A 16,468-nucleotide genomic window follows, 5' to 3' on the forward strand; every position below is an offset into this window, starting at 1 on the left:
TAGTTCCCAAGGGATGCGCCATTGTTTCCAACAGGTCACACCTCGTCGGAAGTCACTTTGAGCGGCTTCCCGGCTTCGCGTGGCGTCATTTCAGATTCGCATCAGACGCGGCTTGCTCAGACTCTAGCAATGGAATACCCGCAAACCTTGGAGGGCGACCAGCAGAGGCGCGCTACTATCGCTGAATACGATCTAACTTCCAGCGAGGACGAACTTCAGCCAGATCAGAGCTACATTTACTGTTCCGCGACTAAACTGCCAGCGCTATGTCCCTTGGGCTATGAGGAAGACACCAGCGATGCGTCAAGTCAAAGCAGTGACGATGAACATCAGCCAGCCAGCAAAAGACCACGTCTGTTTGACCTCACCTGCCATGCCTCGCCAGGCCCGAGCGAGCCGGAAAGCGAGCCAGAAACGAAGCCCGCAGCAGTCCAAGTCGTGACCATTGCCAGCTCCTCTGAAGAGGAAGAAGTTCAGCCTGTCCTCGCTCCCTCCAGGAAGTCTTACGCGCTTCGAATGCAAGATCTCCCGGGTCAACTCACGCAATTTCTTAAGGAAGCGAGGTCATTTTTCATCCGGCCCCATGCGCTGGAGAGACATGGCCAACAGGTCGCAACCAGTACCTACAGCAAAGCTGAAGCCGAGGAACGCATTCTTTGTGAGTACTTCCCTTTTACTTTTGTCTTCAATTAAACTTTTCTGTTGCTCACATGTTTTGTCGCAAACAGATTCAAGGTGACAACTTCTCCGCGACTTCTCCGATTTTTGCATTAAGCTGTTTTGAAATTAGTGCTAGGCAAATCAATTCATGACAAACATTCTCTTTGAACGGCTCAAGGAAGGCTTAACCTCGATTTGCGGATTGAAATCAAACTTCCTCAATGAATACTGATGTTTTTGAAGACACGGGGAAACAACCTGAAAAGTCCAGCCTTGATTTCTTTCTCAAACCTGCACTCCGTTTGCATTCTAGCCATCCGCAGCCAAAGACTCTTGTTAACAGTTTCAGTGCTCTAATACAGCAATTGTTCATAAAAAAAAATGGACCGCACGTTTTAGGTTTCTTGCCACATAAATGTCAATTTTGGCTCTTGAAAAAATCTGTTAAAATCCTGTGACAAGGCTTTTGAAGTTTACCATCAACGAGGAACGAACGAAAATGGATAACTTCGAAAAACGGAGAGATTTGAAAACGCCGCATAAAATATTTTCCGTCCACACCAGCCCGCATAAGTTTGAAAACGCGCGTATTTTGGTTCAAAACGGATACCCGCTTACAAGGGCGTTTTCCAAAAGTTCCGTTTTCCATGCAAACACTTTCAGCGTTAACCTGGCGCTTTTAAATCAATTCAGGACTTTGAAGAGCGTTTTAGAAAAGCTCCGTTTTCGCTGGACAATTTATCCGGATAAAAGTGTGGCACTGCCCAAACAAACAAAACCTTTTCATGAAAGACCTTCTCTCTGACTCCTTAGGTTTCCTGGGTCACGTAAGACGCGTTCGTGCCGAAAAGCCACTGTCACCAGAAGTCTTCAACAGCTCACACCTCATAGAAGCTTATCTGGACTTTCTCAAGGTAGGCTCGTTACTTTTAGTTTGTCCAAAAGCACATGCACCGCAATTCCGAGTGGGGGTGGACTTGCTTTTAATATTCATTCTGACAGGCGCAAAGTGTGAATCCCTCTTGAAAATCATCCTAGGCATGGCTCTTTTGTGCTCACGCCTTTCTTTTGGTACAAACGTGTCGTGTTGCGCTTGATCCTGAAGCGAAATTGAACGTTCGGTGTCTATTTTGAAATTTCACCTCTGTTTTTTTTCTTTTTTGGCCTCGTGATAGCATATTTTATGTTTGAATTGCAATGTTAATGTTTCTACTTTTATCAATATATGTCAAGGCCTTTTGAATGCGCTATGAAAACGTATTATTATTATTATTATCATCATCATTATTATCAATTACGAACCAGTTAAAACAGGTGGAACTCCGAATTACCAACCAGTTTAAATCAATGAAATTCGGTAAAATGCTGTTATTTGACGATCTCTTTGTGTAATTTTTTGCTCCATCCACTCTATTTCAGGAGGACAGACGGCTTAGTGCGGCTACAATAAGCAATCACGCAAGCATCCTTCTCTACGCTCTCAAATACTGCCATCGGGATAATGCTCCCAGGTTTGCAGAGGTGCCCATAATATTGCAACTGCGGAAGATGGCTACAGTCCTTCAAAAACAAGGGGACTTGGAGAGGACCTCTACGCGAGAAGACCTGCGGGCTCTAAATAAATGGCTGGATTGGTGAGTAAACTGGTTGCAGATTAAGACCCTGAAATGGGTGCGTTTTTCCAATTCATCCCGATTAATGCATGTAGACGGGTCCGGACTTAAGGCGGGAAGCAAAACTAAACCAAATCACCAGGCTCTGCAACACTATTTTACCGTCATACCAGGTGACAAGGATACAAACGTTTTAAAACAACAACAAAACAGAGATCCCGAGTTTTCGTTAGCTTCTTTAATGACATTTTAAAGTATCCCGTCCACGTAAGGAATATGTTCGAGGAGCGCAAGATTTGATATTCCTACAGTTTTTACGTTCCTACGTTCGTAGCAGAAGCTCCAAATTGTCGGATGATTGCTGAGTTTGGTCAGATCACCAGGCAACTTTTTTGGTAAGAAATGTCAGTATTGAATTTTACTAGTCAGCATTTCGCATCGACGTCGACGTCGCCGATGTAAGTTTCTTAACACACCCGTCACCTAACTAAGCTTGTTCTTAGGCTGAGTGCGACACAAGTTCAGAAGAACACCAAAAGGGAAAAACGTCGTTACAAAACGCCTGCTAAGGAATGCGTTTATCACCAAGGAAGGTAAGATTGTTCTTTTTTTTGTTATTTAGTTCACTTTCAGTCACAGATCAAAGTAGTTAGGCTTCGAACTCGGGGTTTCATTTGTTGAGCGGCGGACTATTAAGAAAAAAAACAGGATTGTAATGTTAAGGTCATCTTGAATGCTCTAATCTATGGAAATTTATATGACTTATATGATAAGTCAAATTGCCCCTCCGAAGGGCACCAACATGGCGTCTCCCGTACAAAACTATAAATTTGGGTCAGACACTTTTCCGAATAGCGCGCGAATGAATAACCACACAAACCTAAATATGGCTGGTTTGCAGTGTCACGCCATCAAAAATAAACATAGGCACGCAAGGCGTGCAAGAGTTATTTTTTGTGTGAAGTGTCGGAGATAGGAGCATTCATGGTACAGTAATGATTTGGTTAATTTGACATTTTTTTCTTTGGTTGCGATGTTACATCGGTCATGGTAAGATAGCTAAATAGTAAGCCATAAAATGTTTGACTGAACAAACTACAGTAATCTGACATGTCTCCAGATTAATGTAGATACCATCTTATTTTCTAACAGGCAATTTGATTCGTTCTTTAATACAACCCGGTGTGACACGCGCACATGCATAACTCCCTCACTCACCGATCACATAACCCTTCCAACCCTCAAGAGGAATTTTTGCTCAAAAATATTCAAGTTAATTTAGGGACTTTTTCGCATTTTATACGAGAAGTAAGTTTACCTTTTCACACAACACAACACAACACAACTTCACCAAAAATAGAAAGAAAGAGAAAAAAACCTCTGACACGTTGAAAGTCTGATTTAATTAAATTGCACTTTAACTTGGTGCCGCGCAGTCTTCAAAGAACATTTGAACAGTTTTCATACTTTTTACCTTAAAAAATATCGGCCTGAAATGACTGTCATCAAATAAAACTATTAAACTGCTACTGCAGAGACGTAAAAACCGTCCTGGAAACAATAGCCGATAACTTGTCAGCTCTAATTAAATTTACTCCCATGTTAAGTTACCATTTGTTACTAAAGATAGCAAACATCTCGTGCGAAAGAGTGGTGACGATTCGTCCGCTCTAATTGAATTTACTCCCTTGTGAAAAACAAGAGTGTCACATTACACTTTGTAACTAAAAACCAAAAATATCTTGTTATATTTGCATGCAACAAGAACAAAACAATCGTTACCCGCACTTACTATTGTAAACGTTAGAACTGTTTCAAATCTAAAGTCTCGTCCCCTCTAAAACATGTCCTAAGAACTAGAAGCGACGATTCGTGACCTCTAATTGAATTTACTCCTTCTGAAAAACAAAAGTATCAAGTTACCTTTAACTAAAAATAAAAATATCTCGTTGCATTTGCATACTACGAACTCACGAACTGTTTCAAACCTCAAGGCTCATCTCGTTCATTTAACTAAAATCCTCAGCCTAACCCACAGAAAATGTCGAAGTAAACCCAATATATGAATACTTCCTCCTCTTTTATAGAAGAATGAATACGGCCGGTCTGAACTTTATCGGGATCAGATCTTCTCACATACCATTTACCTTTAGCACAAGAAATTTGATTGGCTGTTTATAGTAGATCCAATCTGATTGGTGTGACATACATACATCTCTCACTCACTCACTCACTCACTCACTCACTCACTCACTCACTCACTCACTCACTCACTCACCCATTGACCCGTAACATACTCGACGCGCCGACTAAGACGTATTTTTTTGTAAAAAAAATAACTCAAAAATCATAACCATTCAATAAATTAAGTCAAGAAGCTGGGACATGAAAGATGATTGATAAGTTATTACTCTAGAGCTCCGACACATTGAAATTAAGACTTTTTCTAGAGCAACAACTGTTCAAGATACGTAAAAGAATAGGCTGTCAGTAATTTAACTATAAAACATTGCGATAAGACAAGAGTTAAAACCATCACGGTTAAAAATTCTAAAAACTGTAAAAAAAACTCTAAAAAGCGACGACGTTTCGACGTTTACTCAACGTCATTTTCAAGTCAAAATGAATAAGAAAACGTTATTTGAATATAAATGTACAAAACAAATCCTTAGAGGCTTAAATAAAACACACGCACTGATTGATCATCAATCAGTGCGTGGTCTACAAATTTCAATGTGATCTGTGCGACACAGATTATGTCGGGTACACAACCTGACACTTGCACCAACGCACTGGCGAGCATAAACATTCTGCAATTGGAAGACACTTGGAAGACTATGGCCTATCGAAGTCTGATTTGAAGGACAAACAATTCTCGATATTGAGGAAATGTAGAACGAAGTTTGACTGCTTAATATTCGAGATGTTGTTTATTAAGGAGCTAAAACCTGGGCTAAATACCCAGAAGGACTCCGTTCGTGCTAAACTGTTTACGTGACACTGCGTGCAAATATTTCTCGCATTTAATAGTGTTTTATTTAAGTCTCTAAGGATTTGTTTTGTACATTTATATTCAAATAACGTTTTCTTATTCATTTTGACTTGAAAATGACGTTGAGTAAACGTCGAAACGTCGTCGCTTTTTAGAGTTTTTTTTACAGTTTTTATCTATCTCAAGTAAACAAAGCATTCTCTAAGACTTACAAATGGTACGGCCAAAAAATTGGTTTGGATAGAAGCGCTGGAAATTCTTTAATCAGTGAAATTTTGGCGCGGATTTCTTTGCTATAAATTGAGCTCATTCTTCAACTTTCACAACCTCGTTCCCAGGGTCTTTTCCCTGGTTTGGGGGTGGGGCGGGAAAAGGCCCTGGGATCGGCTGGTCACATGATCTCAGAACACCCAAATATCTTGGGTGTACTAAATTATCATATGTTTACGGAACTTTCAAGATGGCGGCCTCGTCGAGTGAACGAAAGTTTTTGTCAGTGCTTCGTCGAGTCGGATTTTCCTTAAATAACGGTAATTTTCCACCTTTAAATTTAAAACCTCTTCAAATGAAGTGTTAAGGCCTAGTTCACACTAGCGACATAACGACATAAGAAAGACGTTATGTCGTTATGACGTTATGTTTCTGTTAAAACAAGTGTGAAAATCATTGACATAACAACATACCAAAGAACCAATCAGAGCAGCGCAAGAATTGTCGAACCCAGCACTATTTTCAAAATGGCGGCGACTGAGCAAGAATCCGGACTGTTCATTGAGCATGAAATATAGACGGCTCGGATAGATGAAGAAGCGCTTGCCGAAGCGTTTCGATGCTAACCAATATTGTATGAGAAAAGTATGAAGGAATTTTAAGACCAAAATAAGTGTCTCCTGCTCCATTTTCACTTAGAGTTATGTCGTTATTTCGATGTTCACATTGCCATCATAAAGCGATTGTGTCGTTACGTCGTTACGTCGCTAGTGTGAATTAAGCTTAAGCAACGACGACGACGACGCCGTGAACGACGCCTAGTCAAAACTGGATTTGCATTTTACCAGCTGGTCAGTACGCCAATGGCTCTAAAAGCGTGCTCAGGCTAAATATTCAATGATAGCTTTCAGTTCTAAATGAAAATACGAAAAATTAGCCGTTGTCGTTCGCGTTCCTCAGGCTACGCAGAACTTGGTCATTTCACGTTGTTGTTTTGCAGAGGACGGCAAGGAAATGCCCAAAGATTTATAACGCACGTGCATAGCTATTGTTTTGCTCATTAGATCTTTTGTTTGGTTGCGTTCTCGTTGGGGCGGTGGTCGTCGTGGTTTGCTTAAGCTCTTCATAACTGAACAGACGCGCGACAACATGGACTGCTATTTGTTAAATAACTCTGTCCAAGAAGTGTTTTTACCACCAAAAGTAAGAGTTACTTTTTTTTTTGTTCAGTTTAAATCTAATTCAATGAGTATCGTTACTTAAAATGCAAAACGAGGGTTTCTAGAAGGTTCGAGTAGATAGCGAAATCCGAGAGCAGTTGAAATTTCATTCGAATGATTATGTTGGTGTGCGCGAGTTCCTGGCTTTGACTGTGCATGATATATAGTTAGTTATTATTTCTAGAGGTAGATAGCGGAGGATATTTACTGAGCTGCAAACTGAGCAGCAACGGAAATATCCTTCACACCAAATCGGTGAAAGAAGGCATCAAAGCTTTTGACTGAGAGATCGGAGAAATGCAAAACATAAAATACAAATCTCTTGGCCGTCGGAAAGTGTCTTTGTTGCAGGCGAACCACGAAACTCGGAGTTGACTAAGCAGCTACCGGCTCTTCTACCCCTCCTGCTTCTTCTCAGTCCTCCTGCTTCTTCAGTTCGGCCTTAAAATTAAATAATTGGCCCGTGACATTAATGACCTCTTTAAAGGACCCTAGTCAGCCTCCGATGCCATCGAAATTATTGATATTGCACGGTGAAGCGAAATCTTATTGCTTTACTGTAAGTTGTATTCCCGAAAGTGTATATGTTTAATTATCTTTAGTAGCTTCACAATGATATATTTCCTCCGTTTCGACATGCTCCGAATAAAATATAATAGCCAAACTCTCACACGTAATCAAAAACAAAGGTGCCTTCAAATAAATGCTCATTTGTTCAAAATCTCTCTTTCTACATTCTTTTCAGTGCTGGTCTTTCCAAAGACGGTCTTTGATAATCACGGCTGCAAGTTTGATTCTTTTGATTGGATTGAAGGTGATGCTAAGCAGGAAACTTGAGGGTAAGAGGGAAAAACTATCTCAAGTAAACAAAGCATTCTTTAAGACTTACAAATGGTACGGCCAAAAAATTGGTTTGGATAGAAGCGCTGGAAATTCTTTAATCAGTGAAATTTCGGCGCGGATTTCTTTGCTATAAATTAAGCCCATTCATCAACTTTCACAGACCTGAGCGCAGGACAATTGTTAGCTATAAGTTTGAAAAACTTATTTCTCAGTTGTCAGTTAAACCTGATGCAGACCCTCTCAAAATGGCGCGACGGAGAAATTGAACTCGAGACTATTGGAAACAAATCTTGTAGTGAGGCCGCTGGTATCCTAACGGCGTGGCACCACACTACCTCCAATAAAACAACGCAGATGTAAAGGCAAGACAGCTCAAACAACGTAACCATACTTTCTATTTTTTATCTTATTCTTGAGGGAGGTTAGACAGTCATTCGTCATCAAACAAGACTACTACACAGAACAGTTCTGTAAATTTCATGGTCGGAACTCGACTTCACCTCATTGTCCAGTTTCCAGTGTTGAATATCACAAACGAACCAGAAAACAGCTGGGTTGTGTTGAGACAAAAGGAGTACATCTATTGCCTCAGAAGAAACCTGAATAGTCCACACGTAAGTTTACTTCGGTCTATCAACAATTAAAATTGTAACTCACAAAACTAGATAGTTATAAATTTCTTTCCAAACTTGGATAACGCAATCTATGCAGACTTCTCAGTCATTGCCAATAGTTTCTCGGAGCAGCTTGAGGACTGTATTTTATCTGATTTTATATTGCCAGTTTTTATGTGATGTGGATATAATCCAACATAAACAGTTACCTATATTTCCGAGGTTTTAGTTTCATCAGGGGCAAGACCCTCTTAGAACTTGACGTTTTAACAAAGCTGTAGCTTGACATTGTAGCCTCGTCACGCTCTCCACGCGTTCCTTCCCCACGTAGCTCGCGGGGTGAACTCGCTTCATCCTCAATTCGAAAAGAGGAAAGATCAGGCACTGTCAGAGTAAAGTGTCTTGCTCAAGAACCCAACACAATGTCCCCGGCCAGGGCTCGAACCCGGACCGCTCGATCTGGAGTCGAGCGCACTAACCATGAGGCCACTGCGGGGAATCTGATAAAACGCGGGCCGTGTTAAAATCAGAAATCACCGCAGACATTCCCATTTTTAGTGCAGAGTGCACTATTGGGATGGTTTAGGGGGCTGCTGTTCGCTAATGCAGTAAGGACTAACACAATTAAGTGTAACCTTCAATGTTTGCTTAATTAATTAATTTCAATTAATCAATTATCCTTGCGGGTAGGGGGGGGGGCTGGGTGGGGTAGGTACACGAGTGCATTACGCAAAACATCCCTTACTTACATTGCTAATTTGGAAACATAACAAAACTATATATACGTTTTCGCAAATCTGTTGCTACCGTGGTGCTATTACCTTAAGAACAAAAGCAATTTGCTCGAAACACATGCGCAGATTAGTTAGCGTCAGAGTCGACTATTTGTTAGGTTAACATTTTATACGGGATCACACACAAACGTAGTGTGCTTTTCCTTGTGGTAGAACATAACGTGTAAGACGATAAACTTCGCTCTCGAGTTCAGAGCTGCGCATCTTTTTTTTGCGTGATATTACACTCTCGTTTTGACCGGGGATAGCAGCTATATTTCAGGTAACGTCAGTTGTCCCTTTTTAGTGCAAAGAACGCTACTGTGACTGCGTATCTTCTGGCATCACCCTTAGCTCGATTCAAGAAATTTCGTCTGCTTTTTTATATCAACTGGCCGGGTTCAAATAAAGAATGGGAGCATATTTCTTCTCCTTAGCAACTTGTTAATTTTCTCTTCTATGAAGGGAGAAAAAAGCTCATATTCAGCCGAAACTTTCCCGCGTTAGTTACATGTAAAACTAGTAAATTTGTGACAGAAGTGTTACACCATGTAAATATGTCACACCTTCGCACCAGCACCTATTGCTCAGCACGCACATGCACGTAATTAGCATACAGCACAACCACCGCACATTTGTATAAATTAGGCAGTTATTTGAATTAAGGTGGCTGAACACAGTTTTTGATACCTGTGTTTCATTCACCATTTTCTCTAAAACCCTTAATCCCTCGGTCGCCAAAAATGGCAGCAAGCAAGTTAACAACACAAAGTTTGGTTTTTTGATGGTTAAGTTGTGCCGTTGCCATGGCAACATGAATAAATATAAACATGCCTTTAAAATCGGTTTTGTTTATTTGTAGAAAATCTGGTCATTAGCTTTGCTTTATAATTTGCATGCAACAAGCTTGTAACGATTCTCGCAAGTTAACGCCATTTTGCTAATAATTTAAGGTGGTATGGTACCCTCAATATGGACCAAAAAGTTTGTTTAAATATGGTAAAGAAAGATCAATTGTGTGCTATTGCACTCAAGAAGAGAAATTAAATTTCTAGAGGTTTACTCAAAATGGTTGCTATGGAAACCAGCCACGGCCTTTTGAAGTAGTGTTTTATAGTATTGACGCCAACACTTCCTGCTCTATTACAAAACAAGAATTGACTGTCATATAAGCATATCATGTAAGTTTCTGTTTTGTTCTGTGATATGAACCTAAGTTTTGACAGTTAACTCTTATTTTCAGTGCTTTTTACAGCTTTATTTGGAAATAACCTTATTTTTTACCACACCCAGTGGACAAATCATCTCATGTCACGTGACAGACCTTAAAATGTTACGATTTTTTTGGTTTATATCATCACGACACTATTGGTCTTTGATGAGCCCAAGTTTCAGAAATTCTACTTAAAAACCTTGCAAAGTAGAAATGTTGGCGCGAAGTCAGTCGGTACAAAAGTAAACTTTTGAGAAAAATGCACTTTAAGTTTCTTACACGAAGTATTAAGCATTTAATGAGCCACAAATAGTGGGGGGAAGGGGTGCAGATTGGATCTCGGGGGAGGGGGTGCAATGGTTGTTCTATTTTGTAAAAAGTTACCGCAGTTGTGGGAAATATTCCTTGTCATAAGGGAAATGAATGAGCCTGTGATGGCAATTTGAGGCAAAGCTTTTCACAAATAATTATACCAATCGAGTTGTGCATGTCTTAAAAGTTTTTTCTAAATAGTTTCGTTCATATAAGTTAAAAATAATCTATATTTTTGGTCACGTTCTTATAGTAAACAGTCGTTGCTATGGCCGTTGCCACGTGAAAAAACTTATACCTCTCTGTACTTTCCTTAAATTTCACACTCATCTGGAAGGAAATTCGGCAAGATCGTTTCAAAATGTTTTTGACAAGTCCTCAAGGGTCTTAAGTCTTGTATTTCCAAGAAATTGAATTTTTCATGAACATCGCCATATTTTAGGGTACCATACCACCTTAACAGAGAGATCTTTAATTATCCGTGGGTGAAGGTTCACTGGAATATCTAGATTTCCTTTGTTAAAGTTCAATTATTTTCAATAACTAGTTACTTATTTCCTAAAGTATTTTCGTGCCAAATTTCGTGAAATTCTAATGAGTGGTTCTCGAGAAATAGGCGTATTTCTGAGAATGTAATTTTTCATTCAATCGCAATTTTTTTACTTACTACGCATGCGCTGCGTTTAACTGGGTTCTTTCGGTAACAAAGAAAAAGCTGAGAATTGCTGGGTTCTTTGCATCGTTACCTTTTCTAATGTGGTAAAAGACTAAAGCCATCAATACACTGCGTTCGATTATAGAGAAAAATAGCACAGATAGTGCGGGTGTTGAGTAAATAAAACGATCGCTCTATTGACGGCATGCTTGTTTTTCGCAATCCTTGTACGCGCGCTGAATTGCATCAGCAAAAGCGAGCGCGAAAACTGTGTTCGGCCACCTTAAAACGTTCAGTTTGCCATATCCGAAACCGAGCAAATAACAGCAGAAACTTCGCAATTATTGCCGCAGACTCCGTGGCCGCTAATTAATGTCATCAGTCTTTGAGGTAACCCTCTCATCGATGTAGGATATAATTTCGGCCAAGTAACGATCTCTAGTTGTATTAATCAATAGTTTGGCGTGAATAAGAAGGCACTATTCCGTGACTCGACATGACTATTTGATAATAAGATAGTTCTTGTTTATCATCGGTGAAATGAAAATTTGCTTTTTGAATCAAACAAAATGATTCCTCTTCGATTTTTCATCAGATATTTAGCTTTATTTCCAGCAGCCAGTGAGTGAAATAATACGCATTTTTGCTATATTTTCGAGGAAACAAGGGTATCATGTTGCATACCTTGGAGAGGAAAACAAAAGTATCAAGCTACAAACGTTGGCGTGAGAAGTAAAATTGTCACAATTGCTACTTCTACATATTATTGAATTTAAAATGAACGAAACTCAACGTCAGTAAAACACCACAATAAAATTCAAACCGTCTTGACAAACGGTAATTGTAAGTTATTTTTGGGCCTTGAAAGAAAATACAAACATGAGACATACGCACTGCTAAGGTTGTGTCTTATCACGTTTTTTGTCCGCTCATATTCTGCAAAGGAGAAAAGGCCTAGTTGACTACCAAGGAAGAGAACGGCAGGGGTGAGGACCTGTGTGACTACTGTAGCAGAGCCGTAACTAGGCCCTTTGCACGATCTGGTCACATGGTACAAAATCACTCATGCTAGGATGCAAGTTGCAAAGTGGGACTTCCAAAACAAAGGCAGGTCAAAGTGGACTGGTACGAGTTGCTTTGTTTTGGAAGTCCCACTGGCAACTTGCGTCCCAGCATGTGTGACTTGATACCATGTTACCGGATCGTGCAAAGGGCCTATTGCACTCTGCTCTATCTGAGATTGTCTCGCTAGTTTCTTATCGAGACCATCTGCACGTGCCTTGAAAACCGTGAATGTCCTTGATTTTTTTCCAGGTTGAAAGAATCCATATTTTCCTTGAAAGAGACACAGATCACTACGCCATTGAGGCCCGGAATTTGCCTGAGGACTGGAAATTAAATTTTCATTTTCTTGGTCGGCGCATGCGCTACAAAGATGCCTTCCAGTACGCTTCGAACAACTTGTTACGTAGAAATGTAATGATAATGAACGCAGACTGTTATGTGGATAAAGGGTTTGAACGACTGGACGAAAGCATTTTGAACAGGAAAACAATGCACGCATTGACCAGGCATGAAACTCCCGAAAACGTGCGTCATTGCCACGCTAGAGATTTCTGTGGACCGAAAGCAAAATACATGGGTTCCCACGATGCATTTCTGTTCAGGCTTCTCGTGCCACTACCCTCTCAACTATTAGACAGCATTGACTACCGGCCGAACATTAACGGTATTGAACAAGTTTTGATGTTTAACTTTCATAAGTATGCACAATTTACTACAAAGAACCCGTGTAAAATCCTTTATATTGTCCACCATCACTGCAGTCAAATGAGAAACTGGAGAGAGCGACATATTCAAGGTAAACGAATTGACCGCTACCTTAACATCACAGGAAAGTTTGGGAGGTCAGGATTTTCTGGTTTGTAATGTAATCTTTTATGATGCCTGTGGTACTATTCGAAATGGAAATAAGTGAACTTGATTATTTAGCAAAGGGTACAACACGTGGGGTTACGAAGCGAAGGTTTCTTACACGAACTGGGCTGAAAATACCTCTTGCTAACGGAGTTCGAGGGCCGTGCTTACGGACTGAGTGTTTTCGCTCGCTTCGCGCTTGGGCCATAAATCGAAGGGGAAAAACGAGGATCCGTAACTTACAGTACGGACCGAGAAAACGAGGTTAGTAAGTTATCTGTTATATCTCTGCTGTGTGTCTGAAGTCTATTCACGCGGAACGGCTTCAAATTTCTGACGCACCTCGAAACCAAAACGAGTCAATTTGAAATCGTTGTTAAGTGACTCTTAAGTCGTTAGCAGGTTTTCATACACAATTTCAGAAGTAAAGAAAGATCTAAACTTTTATTTGCTGATAAAGTTAAGAACACTTGACGATAAATCACGAAACATTTTGCCAACCAAAACAGCTTTGAATTTTAGCGGACCGTACAGTAGATTACGGCCCGCTAAATTGACCAATCACAGCGCACGTACTAACTGAGAGATATAATAAATACCTCTTGCTAAACGAGTTCGAGGTCCGTACTGTAAATTAAGGACCGAGTTTTTTTCTCCTTCGATTCATGGCCCAAGCGCGAAGCGCGCGAGGGTCATAAATCGAAGGGGAAAAAACGAGGATCCGTAACTTACAGTACGGACCGTTTAGACGAGGTTAATAAGATATTTATTATATCTCTACTGTGATCCTGACGGGTTCGGAAACGATTTCTATTCACGCAGACTCGGAAAGGCTGCAATTTTCTGACGCACCTCGAAAGGAAAACGAGTCAGTTTGAAATAATTTTAAAGTCGTTAGCACGCTTTATTACACCTTTTGCTGTTCATTTACAGAAAATAAACATTCATTTGTGTCCAAGTTTCCTTCATTATGATCATTAAACTCTCATTAACACCAATATGACCTTCATTTGCGCGTAAGGAACGTTCAAGAATAACATTTACATATGCATTAACATTCAAAATCATCAATAGAAAAACAATACCTTCATTTGACATTCATTGACTGTAAATGTATTTTCATTTTGGTCGAAAAAAAATTCGTTGTCACAAAACGGCAATCATTTACACTTTAGCACAATCAGTTTTCAACAAAAGACTTTCAATGACACAATTTGCATGAGAACTAACATTCAATTGCATTACTATGCAACCATATCCATGAAGGTAAGAATCTTTAATGCGGCGAGACAAACATTACAGCCATAATAACATTTATTTTTGAAAGATAGAATATCAAATTCGCTGAACGATTTATCCTTCAATTGCCTCACTAGTAAATAGTAAATAGTCTTCGTTGACATCTTCAAAAGCCCTGACTATCCTTTCGTGGTGTTCAAATGCGATTCTATTTCTTCGTGGCATTTCTGGACAAATCGAACCGTCACTACATGTACATGTATGTCACACGGATACTGTAGTGCGCCCTCTGAGTTGTACGCAAAAAGTTTCGTAAGTGGCCGAATTTATATCTGCAAGGGGAGGATTGTGAAATTATGATTTGAAAAAAGTACATATGGTCCCTTGTTCTATAATCAAATTTTCGAGGAAAATTGGGCGAGATATCTCTGTTCAAAAGAATTACGCTAATGAGCGATTGTTTTCTCTTAACGTTAGGTGAAAACACGGTAATGTATGTCTCACCGCATTTAAGATTGTTACCTTCATGGATATGGTTGCATAATAATGCAATTGAATGTTAGTTCTCATGCAAATTGTGTTATTGAAAGTCTTTTGTTGAAAACTGATTGTGCTAAAGTGTAAATGATTGTCGTTTCGTGACAACAAATTTTTTTTCGACCAAAATGAAAGTACATTTACAGTCAATGAATGTCAAATGAAGGTATTGCTTTTCTTTTGATGATTTTGAATGTTAATGCATATGTAAATATTTTTCTTGAACGTTCCTTACGCGCAAATGAAGGTCATATTGGTGTTAATGAGAGTTTAATGACCATAATGAAAGAAATTTGGACACAAATGAATGTTTATTTTCTGTAAATGAACAGCAAAAGGTGTATTGATTTAGAGTATAAGAAAGTTATAAACTTTCACTTGCTATAAAAGTAAAGAACACTTAGCGATAAATCACGAAACAGGTTGGCAACAAAACCAACTTTAAATTTTAGCGGGCCGTACAGGAGAGTACGGCCCGCTAAATTGACCAATCACAGCGCGCGTACTAGCTGAGAGATATAATAATGATATTTATACTCGCTTGTTAAGGAATTGGTATGAATAGTATAAGTATTAGCATTGTAAGAAGCGGAAGTAATTGGACTCTATTGTAAGTAATGTAAGGAGTGCAACTCTTAGTATTGTAAGTGGTGTAAGTAATCATATTGAATAAGAAGTATTGCAAGTAGTGTAAGTAACTTTATAATATAGATAGGACCCTGCGCGCGCTCTGATTGGTCGAAAAGCCATGTTGTTGTTGTTGTTTTTTTAATTGAAAACCCACGTTTTATCAGAGTATAAAACTAGAAAAAGCGAGAAATGTAGAAAACACTCGCCTGCGGCTTGTGTTTTCTACATTTCCCTCGTGTTCTCAAATACCCATCGTGTTTTATCACAGTGTAATACACGGCTTAGGACTCTTTATTTGTTAGTTAAACTGTTTGAAATTCTGATAAATAACATCCAATTGAAAATCATTTTAAGCTTTAGAAATACAGTGACAAGATTGTGCATTTAGTGTCAACCTTGTCATATGAGGAGCTCAGCTGAGATATTCCCTGTGTTTTAAGAATTAAAATAATTATTTGGAAAATGTCTCAATATGGAAATGAATAATTATACAAACCTCCATTTAAGACAAGTTTTGATCACCCGTCCCCTTTCATCTTGCATCGGGGCATCTTTAATTATTTGCATTACCAAGAAATGTAAACTGTGACATTTCAACTTGAGATGACTGTGATTTTTGTTCTGGTCACGTGACTTCCAAAAATGGGAAAACCCCACCAAAACTGAGATGGTTTTACTTACTCTTACCACTCTCGTGTTCTCACACGCATTTCTTTACCCCGTTCTTCTCACTCCAGTTGCTTTAAAGGGTCCCACTAGCCAGGTGAAGTGACAGCCTCAATTTTGGCCACATCCCCTTAGCTTACAGTTCACAAGTTGGGCTTCGTGCCTCTGGATTGAGCTTTGTGTTCCTAGGAATTCTCTTATTTTCTTGGCCTTTGCAGTGCAGATTTCTGCTCTAAAACATTAAGAACTTCCTGGCCAGTTTCATCCCCTCCTCCAACCGGTTAAACGTATCAACTTTTTTCAAAACATATATGAATTTATTATTGATAATTAATAATAGCTGCAGATAAAAAAAAAAAAAAAGACAGATACAC

Source organism: Orbicella faveolata, unplaced genomic scaffold (assembly GCF_042242905.1).
Source record: "Orbicella faveolata isolate gen_17 unplaced genomic scaffold, um_ofav_v1 contig_13, whole genome shotgun sequence".
Classification (NCBI taxonomy): Eukaryota; Metazoa; Cnidaria; class Anthozoa; order Scleractinia; family Merulinidae; genus Orbicella; species Orbicella faveolata.